This window comes from Ochotona curzoniae, unplaced genomic scaffold (assembly GCF_017591425.1).
Source record: "Ochotona curzoniae isolate NIBS_2020 unplaced genomic scaffold, NIBS_Ocur_1.0 contig_4692, whole genome shotgun sequence".
NCBI lineage: Eukaryota > Metazoa > Chordata > Mammalia > Lagomorpha > Ochotonidae > Ochotona > Ochotona curzoniae.
The window spans coordinates 2,155,845-2,162,494 of NW_024466361.1; the positions used below are offsets into that span (position 1 = coordinate 2,155,845).

The following is a 6,650-nucleotide window of genomic DNA, read 5'->3' on the forward strand; positions in this document are numbered from 1 at the left end:
GGTTTTTTTTCTTTTCTTTTTTCTTTCTTTCTTTTCATTTTTTCCTTCCTTCATTTTTTTTGTTCTTTCTTCCTTTTCTTCCTTTCTTTCTTCCTCCCTCTCTCCCTTCCTTTCTTCCTTCCTCCCTCCCTCTCCCTTTCCTTCCTTTTTTTTCTTCCCTCCCTCTCTCCCTTTCTTCCTTCCTCTCCTCTCTCCCTCCTTCCCTCCCTCCATGCCTTTCCTTCTCTCTCTCCTTCATTCATTTATCCATTTTTCCCCACCAGTTTCAAGTGTTGTTCCCTTCACATTTTTGTGTTCTAAAATTCAAACTGTTGACTCTCACACTCTCTGGGTATCTGCAGTGTGAGTCTTGAATACCCAGAGCAAAGTGGGGCTTCCCAAAGACTTTAGAGAGGAATTCTGAACATCAATATTTGACCCACAGATGGTAAGAAGCTTTTTGTCTTCCAGCAGGAGACAGCGAGTGTTCATCTTCACATTGATGCAATAACTTCTGTCAGTGCCAGCTGCCTGGGTTTTCTGTTGCCTTGGAATGCTGCTCATAGCTTTGTATTCCACCAAGTGGGCCCCTGTCTAATTGCAGCAGTTCATGAATAAGGGGAGCAGTCTGTAAGGAAGCTAGCTTAATTCACTCCATGTCTTCTACAGGAAGACGCACACTTTGCCACACGACAGGCTGGAGAACTGACTCCCAGCCTTTACTGGGAAATTTACTAGCAAGTTTGGGTGTACATTATGGTAAACTGCTGCCTACCATGTGATTACAAGATTAAGAAAGAAGGAATGAGTTGCTAATCTTGTCAGTCCAACTGTTTTCTTGCTTGATAACATTTGTGTTATTACACTGGGGGATGAAAGAATCTAATTGACTGTTGACACTGATTGAAGGAAAGAAACGTGGCTCTTTAAAAAAAACAAAAGAAGAAGAAAGAGAGAGAGAATTAATTAGCTTTGGTGAGGAAGGTAACACAATTCAAATCTGTGGCTTTTGCAGCTGCATAACAGAAGTGAACTGTCAAGGAGTATTTTCATCTCTTTCTTCCCCACCTGTTTCTATCATTTTGGATTACATATTTTCCTAGACTTAACACATTTTTAAAACAATCTCACCAGAGAATAAGGGGGTTGGGTTGGGCAGCCTTCAAAAGAACAAGAAACCCGGAGCTGTGCACATGTGTGTGTGTTCCATTTGCATGTGTGAAAGCAAGCTTGTAGGAAGACCTCCAGGTACATTAAGCTGTGCCAAATCTGTTTGCCACTCAAGCTGCTTAAAACCAGTAGCTAACCCTGCAGACCTCACTGTTTGCATGGCAGCTAGAGGGGGAGAAAAAAAGCAAAGATCTTGTTCAGATATCAGGTGACATATTCTGCTTTGGCTGGTTCAAACCAATCTTGGTGTGTGGGGGCCAATTTTAAGGTCAAAGAGAACCTGCTTTCCTACAAGATACTACAGGCTATGCTCTCTGCTTGAACTGCAACCAGTCTATGGGATCTTTTCTCCCATGGCTACAAGCATTAGGAGATGAATGGGTAGTGACTTCTTGCTATTATTCATTATAACCCACTTGCAAACTTTTTTTTCTCTTTTGTTCTCATGATTTTCTAAGTTTTAGTTCCCAAGGGAAAAATTCTATCCCCAAGGAATGCGACCAACATTCAGTTGAAGGGGTAAGTTGTTCTAGATTGTGTAGTCACATTTGGCTTCTTGGGCCATTGAAACCGTGTGCAAAGCAGAGGCCTCTGCTGCAGCTGGGAACTCAACTTCAGGGGCCTGGGGGCCCTGGCACAGGAGGAAAAGGAATGTGTGTAAGTCAAGGCATTCCCTACGATTCTTTCTTAGTACTCACTGTCCAGAGGGAAACGTTCATGCATACAGACTACTCAGAAATGAAGGTTGGCATCATTACATAATGTGAAGATCCATGAGAATCAGGGACCGAGGGCAATGTGGGCAGGATAAGCAGTGGAGCAAGAAGATTGTAAATACCAACAGCAGCCTCATGCAAGCTGCTGTCATGTCCATAGTGTCAGGGGATCTTCCTCTTTGCAGGACCTTAACATCAGCAAATTCTTCCCCCTGCCTTTCATTTTATATAAGGTATATGGTTAACTTAATTTTGGGTTAGATTATAGAGAATCAAACAGGAATCACAACTGAATTAGTCACGGATATGTTGGGTTGGGCAGAGCAAAAGTGATTCCACCACCGTAATGAAGTCAAGCAACACTCCTATCCAGGAATATTTGGAATGCTGAATCACCCTCACCTTGTCTCTGTACAAAAGTCAATGATGAGTACCCTGTACTGTATACTGTGGGTAGCTATTTCCCCTCTGAGGCTGCCCGACTCCAAGGAAGTGGTTGGGCTGCCTCCTGCCAGGCAGTGGTCTGTCAGCTCTTTCCCCTGATTGGTAAAACCCTTGCCTGAACTAAAAGTCTTTCACTTTCGATTGCCTCCAGATCTAACAGGATATAATAACTTATGGGACTTTGGGTCTTTCCCAGATTTGGGAATCTGGGAAATGACAGCTTCCATCATCATTGCCAGCAAGATTCTGGGATAGAATCCTTACAGGCCAACTACTGAGAGGATCTGGAAGATAAATAAGGCAGAAACCATCTGAATGCAGTTTTGGAACTGGTGGGTACACCAGTGGGCTTTTGCAGGTGTGTTATTTCCTAGTAATCTCCACACGTTTTCCTTGAAGACTTCCTTTGTAGTTGATACAATCCCAAGCTGCCTGTCTCTTGGGGAGAGGAAGCCATTAGGTAATGCAGCTGTTCCACTATAGCCAGTTAAAGCCAATCCTGATCAGATTTCTATAAAGCATGACAGCTTTCCTTTTCTGACATAATTACATATGCAAACACATCTGCAGAGACAAATGTTTTCTAGAACCATCATTTGAGCAATAGAGAAATATTGATTCTAGTTTGAATGGTGGATATCAGGTATTCCCGTGGATAATGGATAATGCACTTCACTATTTGTATCCAAGCTACTGAATCAATGAAAATGCTATCTTCTGTAATGATTCCTGTATAATGGTTGAATGTTATTATCTGCATGTAATCCAGGGATGGCATTTATCCAGGTAGATGAGATAGCATCATTTAAGTGCTTTCTGGGACACAGCTGAGAAACTTAAAAACATGTTTAACACACACATTAAACAATCTGTAAATTACAGCTACTTAAGCCAACTGTTGATAAAGGTTTTGTGATTTAATTACTTAAGTTTCTATACCATCTGTTTGATATTGTTGATTAATTTGAAAGTTGGGTATGTTCTAATGTGAACACTTAGGAATCAGGACTGTTCCCAAACTCTGTTTTGGTACTGACTTTCTGGGTTTTATTTTCTTCTCACTTATACTACAGAATAGATGATGAGCTCTTAGAACTAGACTCTGAATTCAGAAACATGCTAATAGGCAAAAGACAAATTCAAGACTTACAGATGGCATTTAGTATACAGGGATCTAGTAAGCAGGCAGGCATAGGGCAGACTATAGTCTCACTACCAAGATTGAAGAGGTAGCATAGTGCAGTGTCAGTACAAAATCAGAAATTCATTTTCATGGGCTCAAATCTCACCTTCAACACATATGAAAACCAGGCAAATGGAAAAGCTTTTCTAGGAAGAACAGAATAGATTGGACAACCACCCCAGCCCAACGATGACAACAAATATCTGGGTGAATGGAAACTCTAAGCTGGACTGTGTTAGCCAATGGACATTGAAAGTGTTCCCTCATCCTTGGATCAGCAAGATCGACATTTCAGAACTATCGAAACCACCTGGGTAGAACCCTCAAGAGTGTAGACCACATCAGGACCGTGGGTTGATATTGGGGGGCTGTTCCCCATCCCCAAGTACTAGGGTGGTTGGTAGGCTGGGTGTGGCTTCTCCCCTTGTTTCCCCCTCTCTCCTAGAAACAGAAAAAAAATGGAAAACTTGCAAACAATGACCCACTTTTCCCTGGCCCTCAATCCTTCCTACACTGATCAACTAGGAAAGCCCCATTTGAACAAACTTAAAGAAAAAAAGCGCTTCCTCACTTCAGTTTCCTTATCATAAAACAAGGATACTTTCCTTATGGCAATAACTTGAAATGAGCGTGAAATAAGCTACTAACAGATAAGTACATCTCATTTGATAAACATATGTTTACTACTACCACTACATCATTTTATTTACATTGCTGGAATGAAACTCATTGATTGAGATGTCTGACCTTCATGAATGGAGTATGCTTATGCAGTAAATTTCATTCAAAGTCATTATGGGAAATAAAAGTTGGGTAATTATTATCACAAATTCTCTTAGTTTAGGATGCATTTGTGCATCATGGAATCACATGTAATAATGGAACCAAATGTGAAAACCTTGGATGTATAGATGAAGAAACAAACAGGCATTAAAATAATTTAATTTTAATGACATGATTTATTAATTTTCAAAGAACATCACTGACAAGCTTTGACTATGAACAAATAGTTGCATAGCCAAATGTGCTTTTTTTTTTTTCCTTTAAAGAGAATTTTTGACATGTACACTCAGTCCGTTAATCTACACTCATTTCTGACAGGTGCTTGCAAGCTGAATGTAACATGGGGATGGGGGGATTGGAGTTTTAGTGACATCCACCTAGATGGTGGAAGCCCTTATGAATGTGAGGTCTCTTAAGGAAATGCCAATGTATTGTGGCACAATATAGTGTGCCAACGTATTGGGTGCCATGTAGGAGACTCCTCTATTTAGTCTCCCAAAGGGTCCTTTGCCCTTTAGGCTGGTGATTCCTAACAGGTAGAGGTCCACGTGTCCTATGTTTGGAAGACTTGAGACCAAAGAGGCTTCAGGAAGTGGTAAGATAATTTCACTCAACAACATGGCTATTTAAGAAGATGGGAAATGGAAGGTAGTGGAGTGCCATGGGGTATGTAGAGCAAGCAAGCAAATGACATTGGTGAGCCTTCAAGCTTTCCTTTTTTGAAAGATTTATTTCAGTGAAAGATGGAATGCGAGAGAGAAATGAACAGCAAGAATGAGAGAGACCTTCCACCTGCTATTCACTCCCCAAATGGTCCCAACAGCTAGAGCTGGGTAGTCCAAAGCCAGGCGCTTCTTCCTAGGCTCCCACATGGATGTAGGGGCCACTTTTCATTGCTCTCCCAGGTACATTAGCTGGAAGCTTGATGGAAAGTGGAGCAGCTGGAACTCCAATCAGCACCTGTGATAGCTGGCAACAGCTTTACCTGTTACGCAAGAGTGCTAGCCCTGAGCATTCAGATTCTGAGCCAGGTAAGTATCAATCACTGGCTTCCAGCCTCATGAGTTATTCGGATACCATGCAGAAGACTCATAGCTGCTTAAGAACAGATAGTCCAGTCCTTCTGATACAAGGCTATCATAACTTGTAAAGAGATGAATTTTAATTATGCTACTTAATGTAAAATCTGTGTTTGTAGCCTGGATACTACTGTATATCATGATTAAAATTAGTCAAGGTATGGCAAATTGCACTGAAGGCTGCTTTAGCTTTAAGGTTTAAAGGGACATACTAAAAAAAGAGAGCTGGCTGTTGCAGTTTACAAAAATCAAGGCATATTGTTAAGGCAAAGAGGTTTGAGAGGTGTTCTACGGAAATGTACTTCCATAAACCTCTACAACCTCCCAGAGTAGGCCAGTTTTCTCATTTTTGAAGCAAAAAGACAGAAGCTTGAGAAGTAGTTCACTATTGATTTGGCTGCTGATCATTTCCAGTACCACTGCTACTAGACAAACTTAAAGCTGGAAAAGCTGAGGGCAGGGTTGGGAACAGTGGCTTAGCCATTGCTTGAAAGCCTAATCCCGAAATATTGGTCTGAATCTTGACTCCTTGGCTTTCAGATAGCCTCCTAGTAAAACGGCTTCCTGGGTAGAGCTAGTGTGGGAAGAACTAACTAGTGTGGGTAGAGATGATGTAGGCAGAGGTGGTATGGGCAGTTGATGTCAGCAGAGATGACATGCATCTCTACTCCCCATGAGGGAACTGGTCCAACTCCAGCCACTATAGGGGAGGGGAGATGGACACAGAAGATTTTCTCTCACTCTTTGTTACCGTTTCTCTTATAAAGTTGGAAAGCTTCTGCAACTGCACACAAGTATCTGAAAGGTAACAGTGACTAGAAATACTTGCAAGAAATTTATCACTTTTATTAAGAAACTGATTGCAAAATTCATGATTAAAACTAGATGTCTGATGAATTGTCTCAAAAGTTAAAAAGTGGCTGTTTATCAGAAATGATGCTAGAGACTCATTCTCTCTGGAAAAACATTTAATTTACAGAATCTCCCCGTCCTCAATGCTCTGCTCAAGTAACTCCGGAAGCTGGAAGCCAACACTTGCTACTTGCCCAGTTCAAAATCTGCTCTCACGTGGTTTAGCTGTCCCACATATCCTATGGCACTCCACTTCTGATCCTTTGTTCTTAAATCTTACTGCTGAACGAAAAGCTCAGGGGTTGGAAAAACAAAATTCCCGCTGTCCCTCCCCACCCTGTAATTTGTCAGTTCTCCCCTTTGGAGGACTCTGGAGAGGAGCAAGGAGCAGGCTGAGGAATAACCACTGCTACTCTCAGGCTCCCAGGAGTCCTCTTTCCATCT

At 41.6% G+C, this 6,650-nt stretch overlaps 1 protein-coding gene across 1 annotated transcript in view; it reads left to right on the forward strand.

Moving 5' to 3' along the window:
* EXOC4 (exocyst complex component 4) overlaps positions 1 to 6,650 on the forward strand; it is an 817,909-nt gene that overhangs the window by 651,725 nt on the left and 159,534 nt on the right. The gene's annotated exons all lie outside the window — the stretch shown is intronic.